General features: G+C 41.1%; 1 protein-coding gene across 7 annotated transcripts in view; it reads left to right on the top strand.

The window, feature by feature from the left end:
• The window catches only part of LOC117503122 (disks large-associated protein 2-like), a 425,071-nt gene that overhangs the window by 270,156 nt on the left and 142,040 nt on the right, over positions 1-12,875 (top strand). The window contains exons 7-8 of one of the 7 annotated variants that reach the window (XR_004558488.1): positions 8,312-9,195; positions 9,405-9,414. The exons of the other annotated variants lie outside the window; for them this stretch is intronic. The gene's annotated coding sequence lies outside the window, so the exon portion shown is untranslated. The remainder of the gene's footprint in view (positions 1-8,311; positions 9,196-9,404; positions 9,415-12,875) is intronic. 7 annotated transcript variants of the gene reach the window in all.

Here is a 12,875-nt window from a genome sequence, read left to right as displayed (position 1 = left end):
GCACGCTGTGTGACTGCTGCAGGTGTGCACTGTGACAGCCGCATGTGCACACCATTTAACGTAGCCCATGGGAGTGGTGGTAATGGTGTGGCTTGTGACACATTTGTGGTGAGTAGTGACACGTTTGTGACAGATAAGGACGAATGCTACATGCGTCTCAAAATGCCATGCGCACGCTCATTCGTTCATACTGTCTGCAATGAAATACATTGCAGACAGGATGAACCCAAGATACTGTATTTCATGTTTTGTGTGGTCAACTTCATTTGCTAATATATCCATTCTTGCATTTCAGGCCTGCAACATATTCCAAAAAAAAGAAAGAAAAGTTTGTAGGTGGGCAATTTAGGGCTAGTATTAAGGTATAAAAAATAGTGAAGCTAATGTTATTTCGAATACGTAATTCAACAGGTGACTGTAATCATTATTTGGGACAAAGGTTGTGCCTATGAAAGGCTGTGCCTTTGAGGAGGATCTCAAATTTGTCAACAAATATGTGAAAAATTATTGAAATGTTTAACAATATTCCTCAAAGAAAGATGGGCTGGGATTTGCTTATTTCTCCCTCTACAGTGCATAATATCAAATGATTCAAGGAATTTGGAGGAATATCAGTGCTTAAAGGGCAAGGACAAGTCAAAGCTGAACACCTGTAATCTGATCCCACAGGCCGCACTGCATCAATAAATCATTCATCAATAGCTGGTATAACCACATGAGCAAGGGATTACTTTGGACAACCTTTGTCAAGCACTACAATAGGAAGTTCACAAATGGCACTTAAAACTTTGCAAAAGCCTCATGTTAACCATGTCCAGAAGCAGTGCTGACGCCTCTGAGCTGTGTGGCAACTGAGCTGGACCATCACACAGTGGAAACATGTATTGTGGTCAGACAAATCAGTATTCCAAATTTTTTGAGGGAGAAATGGATGCAGTGTGTTCCAGACCAAAGACAAAAAGGGCTAACCAGACTGCTATCAGCATCAATTCTGAAATCCAGGGTCTGTCGTGGTACTGGGTTGAGTCAGTGCCCTGTTCACACTTCTGTGATGGCAGTATTGAGATTTTAGAGCAACATATTGCCTTCAAGTTGAAATATTTCCCACAACTGTCCGTGTATTTTTCACCAAGACAATGCAAAACCTTTGTAATCAAATTTTGTGGAAGAATGTATGGATTGTGGATTGGCCTGGCCCACAGTCCTCAACTGTCTTCAGAGAATGTGTGGAGAATTTTGAAACGGAAAAATGCAACAATGATGACCCAGTACTGTTGAACATGTTAAGACGTGTTTGCAGGAAAAATGGGATAAAATAACACCTGAACTCTTCATTGCTTAGTATTCCCATTGCCAAAATGTCTTTTATCTTTTGTTAGAAGGAATGGCAATGTTACAAAATGGTAAATGTTTAAGCATCACAACTGTTTTTTTGGAGTGTGTTGCAAATCAGAATTACAGAAATGGATGTGTATTAACACATGAATTTGACCACATTAAACATGAAATATCTTGGATTCACATGGTCTGCCATGAAATAGAAATCAAAGCAAATGTAAAAATTGCTGTTTTTTGTTTACTTTGTTGTAGATTTTTTTTTGTCTTTTACATCTTCTATACCATCCCATCTTTTTCTGATTTGGAGGTGCCAATACGTAGTATAATTATGCCCTGTTTTTTTTTCTCCAGTGGGCAAAATGAGGTATGGTCAGGGACAGCACAGGTGCGTTGGTACCCTCTGGCAGCAGAATGCAAATAATAATGAATGAAAATCAATTGAAAACAACCATCAAACAAAATAAAGGTAAACACTCATGGAAAAATACAGACTTCACCTCTCTGTATATCCTGGAATCATTTTCTTCTTCTTTTTAAGGCTGTTAGGAGTCACAACAGCATATTATTAGTCTCTTTCACTCTGTCCTCTGCTTCTTCTGTCACACCAACAACCTGCATGTCCTTAAGCCTCACCTTTGGCCTCGCTCTTCTCCTCCTGCCTGGTGGCTCCATCCTCAGCATCCTTCTCCCTATATACTCTGGATCCCTCCTGTACACACATCGAAACCATTTCAATCTTATCTGATTTTGCATCAGACCCATCCTTCCTGTACTGTCCCTCTGATATGGTAATTCCTAATCCTGTCCATTTGAGAAACTCCAGCTCTGCCTTCTGTTTTTTGTTAGCAGCTGGTAGCTGGTCTCACCTACTGTCTTGTAAACTTTCCCTTTCACTCTTGGAGATGCCTTTTTTCGCAATCACTCCTCCCACCTTTCTCCACCAACTCCACCCTGCCTGCACTCTTTTTCACCTCACTCCCACACTCTCCATTTCTTTGGATAGTTGACCCCAAGTATTTAAACAGATCTGCTTTCACCACCTCTACTTCTTGTAACCTTACTATTCCACGGTGCTCCGTCTTATTAGTCGATATTGTACTCATCCTACTGATCTTGATTCCCTTTGTCTCCATAGCAAATCTCCACCTCGCCCGACTAGCCCCAGCATGCTGTCTGTTCTCACTACATATCACAATGTCATCTGCAAGCAACATAGTCCTTGAGGGCTCTTGTTTGAGCTCATTCATCAACCTGTTCATCATCATTAAAAACAAGAAAGGGCTCAGAGCCAATCCTTAATGTAATCTCACCTCCATCCTTGAATGCTTTTGTCATTCCTACTGAGTATTTCACTGCTGTCACACTGTCCTTGTACCTATCCTGTGCCACCCTCACATACTTCTCTGCCTTCCAGCGTATCTCATACAATACCACAACTCTTCTCTTGGAACAATATCATAAGCTTTCTCAAAATCCACAAACACACAATGCAGCTCCTTCTGGCCTTCTCTATACTTCTCCATCAGCACACTCAGAGCAAACATTGCATCTGTAGTGCACTTTTTTGGCATGAAACCATATTGCAGCTCACAGATCTTTACCTCTTTCCTGAGCCTAGCGTCCGCTACTCTTTCCTACTCTCTGCCTCATACTGTGACTGATCATCTTAATGCCTCTGCAGTTGTTCTAGCTCTGCACATCACACTTGTTTTTAAAAATTGGAACCAGCAGACTTCTTCTCCACTCATCAAGCATCCTGTCACTTTCCAAGATTTTATTAAACAATCTGATTTAAACTTCCACTGCCGAGGCGGAGGATTAGCAGCAATCTTCCATTCCAGCTTATTAATTAATCAAAAACCCAGACAGAGCTTTAATTCATTTGAAAGCTTGACTCTTAGTCTTGTCCATCCAAATTGGAAGTCCCAAAAACCAGTTTTATTTGTTATTATCTATCGTCCACCTGGTCGTTACTGTGAGTTTCTCTGTGAATTTTCAGACCTTTTGTCTGACTTAGTGCTTAGCTCAGATAAGATAATTATAGTGGGCGATTTTAACATCCACACAGATGCTGAGAATGACAGCCTCAACACTGCATTTAATCTATTATTAGACTCAGTTGGCTTTGCTCAAAATGTAAATGAGTCCACCCACCACTTTAATCATATCTTAGATCTTGTTCTGACTTATGGTATGGAAATTGAAGACTTAACAGTATTCTCTGAAAACTCCCTTCTGTCTGATCATTTCTTAATAACATTTACATTTACTCTGATGAGTCCATCAGAGCAGTGGGGAATAAGTTTCATTACACTAGAAGTCTTTCAGAAAGCGCTGTAACTAGGTTTAAGGATATGATTCCTTCTTTATGTTCTCTAATGCCATATACCAACACAGTGCAGAGTAGCTACCTAAACTCTGTAAGTGAGATAGAGTATCTCATCAGTAGTTTTACATCCTCATTGAAGACAACTTTGGATGCTGTAGCTCCTCTGAAAAAGAGAGCTTTAAATCAGAAGTGCCTGACTCCATGGTATAACTCACAAACTCGCAGCTTAAAGCAGATAACCCGTAAGTTGGAGAGGAAATGGCATCTCACTAATTTAGAAGATAAAAAAGCCCTCCGTAAAGCTAGGACATCTTACTACTCATCACTAATTGAAGAAAATAAGAACAACCCCAGGTTTCTTTTCAGCACTGTAGCCAGGCTGACAAAGAGTCAGAGCTCTATTGAGCCGAGTATTCCTTTAACTTTAACTAGTAATGACTTCATGACTTTCTTTGCTAATAAAATTTTAACTATTAGAGAAAAAATTACTCATAACCATCCCAAAGACGTATCGTTATCTTTGGCTGCTTTCAGTGATGCCGGTATTTGGTTAGACTCTTTCTCTCCGATTGTTCTGTCTGAGTTATTTTCATTAGTTACTTCATCCAAACCATCAACATGTCTATTAGACCCCATTCCTACCAGGCTGCTCAAGGAAGCCCTACCATTATTTAATGCTTCGATCTTAAATATGATCAATCTATCTTTATTAGTTGGCTATGTACCACAGGCTTTTAAGGTGGCAGTAATTAAACCATTACTTAAAAAGCCATCACTTGACCCAGCTATCTTAGCTAATTATAGGCCAATCTCCAACCTTCCTTTTCTCTCAAAAATTCTTGAAAGGGTAGTTGTAAAACAGCTAACTGATCATCTGCAGAGGAATGGTCTATTTGAAGAGTTTCAGTCAGGTTTTAGAATTCATCATAGTACAGAAACAGCATTAGTGAAGGTTACAAATGATCTTCTTATGGCCTCAGACAGTGGACTCATCTCTGTGCTTGTTCTGTTAGACCTCAGTGCTGCTTTTGATACTGTTGACCATAACATTTTATTACAGAGATTAGAGCATGCCATAGGTATTAAAGGCACTGCGCTGCGGTGGTTTGAATCATATTTATCTAATAGATTACAATTTGTTCATGTAAATGGGGAATATTCTTCACAGACTAAGGTTAATTATGGAGTTCCACAAGGTTCTGTGCTAGGACCAATTTTATTCACTTTATACATGCTTCCCTTATGCAGTATTATTAGACGGCATTGCTTAAATTTTCATTGTTACGCAGATGATACCCAGCTTTATCTATCCATGAAGCCAGAGGACACACACCAATTAGATAAACTGCAGGATTGTCTTACAGACATAAAGACATGGATGACCTCTAATTTCCTGCTTTTAAACTCAGATAAAACTGAAGTTATTGTACTTGGCCCCACAAATCTTAGAAACATGGTATCTAACCAGATCCTTACTCTGGATGGCATTACCCTGACCTCTAGTAATACTGTGAGAAATCTTGGAGTCATTTGTGATCAGGATATGTCCTTCAGTGCGCATATTAAACAAATATGTAGGACTGCTTTTTTGCATTTACGCAATATCTCTAAAATGAGAAAGGTCTTGTCTCAGAGTGATGCTGAAAAACTAATTCATGCATTTATTTCCTCTAGGCTGGACTGTTGTAATTCATTATTATCAGGTTGTCCTAAAAGTTCCCTGAAAAGCCTTCAGTTAATTCAAAATGCTGCAGCTAGAGTACTGACGGGGACTAGAAGGAGAGAGCATATCTCACCCATATTGGCCTCTCTTCATTGGCTTCCTGTTAATTCTAGAATAGAATTTAAAATTCTTCTTCTTACTTATAAGGTTTTGAATAATCAGGTCCCATCTTATCTTAGGGACCTCATAGTACCATATCACCCCTATAGCTCTCAGACTGCAGGCTTACTTGTAGTTCCTAGGGTTTGTAAGAGTAGAATGGGAGGCAGAGCCTTCAGCTTTCAGGCTCCTCTCCTGTGGAAGCAGCTCCCAATTCAGATCAGGCAGACAGACACCCTCTCTACTTTTAAGATTAGGCTTAAAACTTTCCTTTTTGCTAAAGCTTATAGTTAGGGCTGGATCAGGTGACCTGAACCATCCCTTAGTTATGCTGCTATAGACTTAGACTGCTGGGGGGTTCCCATGATGCACTGAGTGTTTCTTTCTCTTTTTTTGCTCTGTATGCACCACTCTGCATTTAATCATTAGTGATTGATCTCTGCTCCCCTCCACAGCATGTCTTTTTCCTGGTTCTCTCCCTCAGCCCCAACCAGTCCCAGCAGAAGACTGCCCCTCCCTGAGCCTGGTTCTGCTGGAGGTTTCTTCCTGTTAAAAGGGAGTTTTTCCTTCCCACTGTCGCCAAGTGCTTGCTCACAGGGGGTCGTTTTGACATTTGGGGTTTTTACGTAATTATTGTATGTCCTTGCCTTACAATATAAAGCACCTTGGGGCAACTGTTTTTTGTGATTTGGCGCTATATAAATAAAATTGATTGATTGAATTGATTGATTGATCTCTGCTAGACATTCCCATGCCTCCACCGGAACATCATCTATACCAGCTGCTTTTCCACTCTTTATCAGGTGTCACACCCAGTACATTCCTAGCGGTCTCCTGACATCTGCAGTATTTTTATCCAAAATGACTTCATCTCCATCCTGCGCCTGTCTCACCACCTCCCTGAATTTCACACGTCAGTCTTCCTTCCTTCAGCTTTCACTCTCTTACTCTTCTTCATCTCCACAGTTATCCTACAAACCATCATCTAATACTGTCTAATATGAGATGATAAGCTCTCCCTTGCCACCCCTTATCCTTCAGTTCCTCATGTTTGCATGTCCTCCATAAAATAAAGTCCAACTGTGGGTAACTTCCTCCATTCTCATATACGTCACCCTGTGCTGCTGCTCATTCTTAAAATAAGTATTCATAACGACAATTTCCATCCTTTTTTACAAAGTCTACCACCATCTGCCCTTCCACATTCCTCTCCTTGATGCCATATCCTTGGTACACTTTCTACCACCTCATCTAAATCACTCTAGAAATCTCCTTTCTCCATCTAACACCTTACCCTTGGGGCATTGGCACTGATTACATTTATCATCACCCCTTCAATTTCCAGCTTCACACTCAAGCATTGGCCTTGAAACCAGAGGATCCTTGGTTCAAACCCCAGCCAGACCAGACAAATACCAAGGGCCCTTGGTCAAGTTCCTTAATCCCAGAGTTGCTCCTGGTGTGTAGTGAGCACCTTGCATGGCAGCACCCTGATATCCGTGTGTGTGTGTGTGTGTGTGTCTGTGTGTGTGTATGTGTGTGCGCGTGTGTGAATGTGCTTTGAGCTTCTAATTCAGATTGAAAAGCACTATATAAAAATGCAGTCCATTTACCATTAACACTCATCACGCTGTCAGACAGCCGCTTAATTTCCAACACTCTCTTTCTATATTGTTCCTTTAATTTCACACCAACACCATTTCTTCTCCCACCGTGATACAACCGTTTGAACCCACCTCAGATGTTTCTGGCCTTACTTCCCTTCCACGTATCTCCTGCACTCAGTATATCTACATTTCTCCTCTCCATCATAACTGCTAATTCATTCTCCCTTCACCAGTCAGGATTTAAAGTCCAGACTCTCACTTTCACACTTATAACTTTCCCCCTTTCCTCCTTCACATTATCTACCTGTGCCTCTTTGCCCAGCGGTAGTAGCCAATTTTCGGACAGTACCCTAACAAACAGCAGCATAGGTGGCGGTCATTTTAACCCCGACCATGCTGGATCTGGGATGGATTTGTGATCTGCATTTTTGGTTTGGCAAAGGTTACGCCAGATGACCTTCCTGACACAACCCTGCTCATTTATCTGTGGTTGGAGCTTGCACTCAAAATGTAGTTGGCTATAAACCCAATGTGACAACTTGTGGTGGTGTTGGTGGGGGGGGGGGGGGGGTGCTCATATGTTGCTTTTAATTATATGTTTGCTATGGTCAAAGTGTAGTATTATGACGTATTGGTTGCTGGTCTAGGCTCACCCAAACAAGCTGTAGGTGTGAAAGAACTCTTAGAGATCTGTTTGGGGGTTTGTTTGGTTTTGTTTTGTTTTTTAAACATATGGCAATATTGTTTTTTAATAATCCTTGTGACTAATTTTAGGTTACTCAAAAGGTGTGTAATATGACCCCTTTAAGTGATTTCCTGTCGCATAGGACAGAAATTTTTTTCAAATTTCTGATTTCTTCATTTCTTTCTGCTATTCATGGACAACTCTTGGTTGTTTACACACTTCTTGCAGTATAGGAAGTGGGTGCTTATCCCTGATTCAAGGGTCACTCCTTGTTTCAGGCCAGTAACATTATTGTTATTATTATTTTGAACAATTACTGTTTGTACTGATTTTGTTTCATGTTTTCAGTCTTGAATAACAAGTAGTGATTCATTGGATTATGCCTTTAGAAAAAACTTGGTGCTCACATACTGTGTCTTTTCCATAGATATGTGTTCATTGTGTAGTTCAGACTCCACAACAAATCACTCTCCAGCTGTTGCTTTCACCTTGAATGTCCCACTGTTTGCATATTCAAATCTGTCTTCCAGAGGGATATGATGTTGTGGATGGGACGTCTTTACTTAATGACGACATGATAGAGGACGATGATGGTGCCAGCTCATCTGCCTATGCGGAGTTGGAGAGGCTGGAGAGAGAGACCGCTGCTGCTCGCAGTCAACATAGTACTAGCTCCACTGTAACTGCCATCTCTGTGCCACCGGCATCCCCGCCTTCATACAGGGTCCCCACTGCCTCCCCCATAGCCACCTCCGAACCCCCAGTCCCTCAGGCCATTCAGGCCTTTAAGGAGTCAGCCAACATGGTTGCTGCCTTCAACATGCAGTGGAAAGATGAGATCTCAGCAATGCGATATGAGCTAGCAGAGCTGCGCAGAGATGTTTGTGGGGAGCTGAAGACCTTCAACAGCAACTTCTTTAACTTCACTCAGTGCTACAGCATGTGGACTTTGTGCCGGGAGCCTTGCAGCGACAGCACTACACAAACAGACGACAGAGTGTCTGTAGGGATCCAAGCAGGCTCCAGTTGGTCCGTTCGGCAAAATACGGAGGACAAGTCTGTGATGTGTCAGCCAGAGCCAACACCATTCAACATCCTGGATTTGATGGATCCACCTCGAATTGAGATTATAGAAGGAACTCCTGAGAGCACACCCGAGGGGTCAGGAAGCCCTGCCAGCCCACTTCCAATAGAGGACTTCCCATGGGAAATCAACAAAAAGCAAAAAGCCCATAAGCAGTCGGACTCAAGTGGTCACACAGGTGGCCACAGAAGTGCCAGTCTAGAACTGTGGAGCAGGAAGTACACCAGTGGGCCCATGTCATATCTGTCTATGTCATTTTAACCATTTCCATTCTATACATTCTCTAAAACAGGGGTCATGAACCCTGCTCTTGGAGATCACCCTCCCTGCATTATTTTTATGTGTGTCTGGTGCAACCACAACTAATTAGTTGAAGTCTGGTGTTTCTTTGCTCTAGATTGGCTGAGCTAATTAACCAAACTTGGTTAATTAGCAACTGGTGGAGCTGGGAGAGTTGGGAAAGCAGGGCAGGGCAGGCGCTCTCCAGGACCATGGTAGGTGACCCCTGCTCTAAAATGAGATAAGGAAGCTCCTGACACATCCCAAGATGAGCAGGGCAGCGCTGTTGCTAGATGTCCCTTTACTCTATGCAGACACAGTCTGTCATCTGTCAAACAGGTTACCGTGATGTTCAAGCAATCTTATAACAAGTGTCTTGCTTAGCCATGGAATTAAAGACAATGATTCAGATTTACACTTGAAAGAAGTGACACAAGAATGTGAGTGGTAACGTGGCTGTGTTCCGATTCTCAAGTGCCAACAAGTGCAGCATTAAATCCCCAAATGTCAGATACGTCGGTCCACGTAAACAGTGAAAATGATGATCTGAAAACCTGAGGGCCATTAACAATAAATTCAAGTAATCAGCCATTGTAAAGCTGTGAAGTTGTTTTTGCACATAAATTTGAATGGTTCGTTCCAGTTTCTCATCACGAGACATTCAGTGAAGCACCAGTTTACTGGAAAAAATACTGTGATTACCTTTATAAACCCTAGATTTTTAATGATACATTAACAGTATATTAATTATATAATTACCTGTTGTTATTCATTGAGATCAAAACATTCCTTTGCAGTGTGGTGTTTTGTTTGATCCATTTTGTAGCCAGTTCCAGATGAGAGGTTTTGTGAAAGTGGCCGCTAATTTTAGCAAGCAACGTAATAAACAGTGGATAGTAATGACAACAGTTTAGAATTAGTAAAAACCTTATCCTCTTGAATACTGTGTGGATGCCATCTCACGGCTCTGTGGAATAATAGTCAGAGCCATAAGTAGTTGGTCAGTGACAGTTTTTGTAATTTTGCCTTTGTACAACACCAAAAAGTGGTTGAAATGAAACAGTCATGATATATCTGTGGTGTAGACATTCCATTTTCATTCAAGGCATTGTAATAGATTTTAATATCATGCCACACAGGGCACCATTAATATGTAATAAATTTAAATGGAAAGCACCTCAATATTGAAAGCACCTCACATGGGCGCAACCCTAAAATATGTAATGAATTGAAATTCACTGCACGGGTGCACCAGAAAATAATGTGGACAACATATGTTCAAACAATATTCAATTTAAATATGAAATTAATTAAATACCTCAGGGGCACCACCTGTTTATTAGATGTGCAGGAACATCATGTTAATCAATATTAATCAATCTTTGATCTGAAAGTCATCAAACATCTGTCTTCAACTGGACACAAGAAAAACCACTTGCATAATATTTACAGATTTATATATGTACAACCCCAATTCCAATGAAGTTGGGACGTTGTGTAAAATGTAAATAAAAACAATACAATGATTTACAAGTCCTCTTCAACCTATATTCAATAGAATACACCACAAAGACAAGATTTTTAATGTTCAAACTGATAAACTTTATTGTTTTTGTGTAAATATTTGCTCATTTTGAAATGGATGCCTGCAACACATTTCAAAAAAGCTGGGACAGTGATATGTTTACCACTGTGTTACATCACCTTTCCTTCTAACAACACTCAATAAGCATTTTGGAACTGAGGACACTAATTGTTGAAGCTTTGTAGGTGGAATTCTTTCCCATACTTGCTTGATGTACGACTTCACTTTGTTCAACAGTCTGGGGTCTCCGTTGTCGTATTTTGCACATCATAATGCACCACACATTTTCAATGGGCTACAGGTCTGGAATGCAGTCAGGCCAGTCTAGTACCCGCACTCTTTTACTACAAAGCCACTCTGTTGTAACACGTGCAGAATGTGGCTCGGCATTGTCTTGCTGAAATAAGCAGGGACGTCCCTGAAAAAGACGTTGCTTGGATGGCAGCATGTGTTGCTCCAAAACCTAGATGTACCTTTCAGCATTGACGGTGCCATCACAGATGTGTAAGTTGCCCATGCCATGCGCACTAACACACCCCCATACCATCACAGATGCTGGCTTTTGAACTTTGCGCTGGTAACAATCTGGATCGTCATTTTCCTCTTTTTTCCAGAGGACACGACGTCCATGATTTCCAAAAACAATTTGAAATGTGGACTCATCAGACCACAGCACACTTTTCCACTTTGCATCTGTCCATTTCAAATGAGCTCAGGTCCAGCGAAGGCAGCGGCATTTCTGGATGTTGTTGATGTATCAATCAATCAATCAATTTTTTTTAATATAGCGCCAAATCACAACAAACAGCTGCCCCAAGGCGCTCCATATTGCAAGGCAAGGCCATACAACAATTATGTAAAAACCCCAACGGTCAAAACGACCCCCTGTGAGCAAGCACTTGGCTACAGTGGGAAGGAAAAACTCCCTTTTAACAGGAAGAAACCTCCAGCAGAACCAGGCTCAGGGAGGGGCAGTCTTCTGCTGGGACTGGTTGGGGCTGAGGGAGAGAACCAGGAAAAAGACATACTGTGGAGGGGAGCAGAGATCGATCACTAATGATTAAATGCAGAGTGGTGCATACAGAGCAAAAAGAGAAAGAAACAGTGCATCATAGGAACCCCCCAGCAGTCTACGTCTATAGCAGCATAACTAAGGGATGGTTTAGGGTCACCTGATCCAGCCCTAACTATAAGCTTTAGCAAAAAGGAAAGTTTTAAGCCTAATCTTAAAAGTAGAGAGGGTGTCTGTCTCCCTGATCTGAATTGGGAGCTGGTTCCACAGGAGAGGAGCCTGAAAGCTGAAGGCTCTGCCTCCCATTCTACTCTTACAAACCCTAGGAACTACAAGTAAGCCTGCAGTCTGAGAGCGAAGCGCTCTATTGGGGTGATATGGTACTACGAGGTCCCTAAGATAAGATGGGACCTGATTATTCAAAACCTTATAAGTAAGAAGAAGAATTTTAAATTCTATTCTAGAATTAACAGGAAGCCAATGAAGAGAGGCCAATATGGGTGAGATATGCTCTCTCCTTCTAGTCCCCGTCAGTACTCTAGCTGCAGCATTTTGAATTAACTGAAGGCTTTTTAGGGAACTTTTAGGACAACCTGATAATAATGAATTACAATAGTCCAGCCTAGAGGAAATAAATGCATGAATTAGTTTTTCAGCATCACTCTGAGACAAGACCTTTCTGATTTTAGAGATATTGCATAAATGCAAAAAAGCAGTCCTACATATTTGTTTAATATGCGCTTTGAATGACATATCCTGATCAAAAATGACTCCAAGATTTCTCACAGTATTACTAGAGGTCAGGGTAATGCCATCCAGAGTAAGGATCTGGTTAGACACCATGTTTCTAAGATTTGTGGGGCCAAGTACAATAACTTCAGATTTATCTGAGTTTAAAAGCAGGAAATTAGAGGTCATCCATGTCTTTATGTCTGTAAGACAATCCTGCAGTTTAGCTAATTGGTGTGTGTCCTCTGGCTTCATGGATAGATAAAGCTGGGTATCATCTGCGTAACAATGAAAATTTAAGCAATACTGTCTAATAATACTGCCTAAGGGAAGCATGTATAAAGTAAATAAAGTTGGTCCTAGCACAGAACCTTGTGGAACTCCATAATTAACTTTAGTCTGTGA

Source organism: Thalassophryne amazonica, chromosome 21, assembly GCF_902500255.1.
Source record: "Thalassophryne amazonica chromosome 21, fThaAma1.1, whole genome shotgun sequence".
NCBI classification, from domain to species: domain Eukaryota; kingdom Metazoa; phylum Chordata; class Actinopteri; order Batrachoidiformes; family Batrachoididae; genus Thalassophryne; species Thalassophryne amazonica.
Note: the sequence above shows the minus strand (reverse complement) of the source record. Positions and strands in the feature narration are given on the sequence as shown.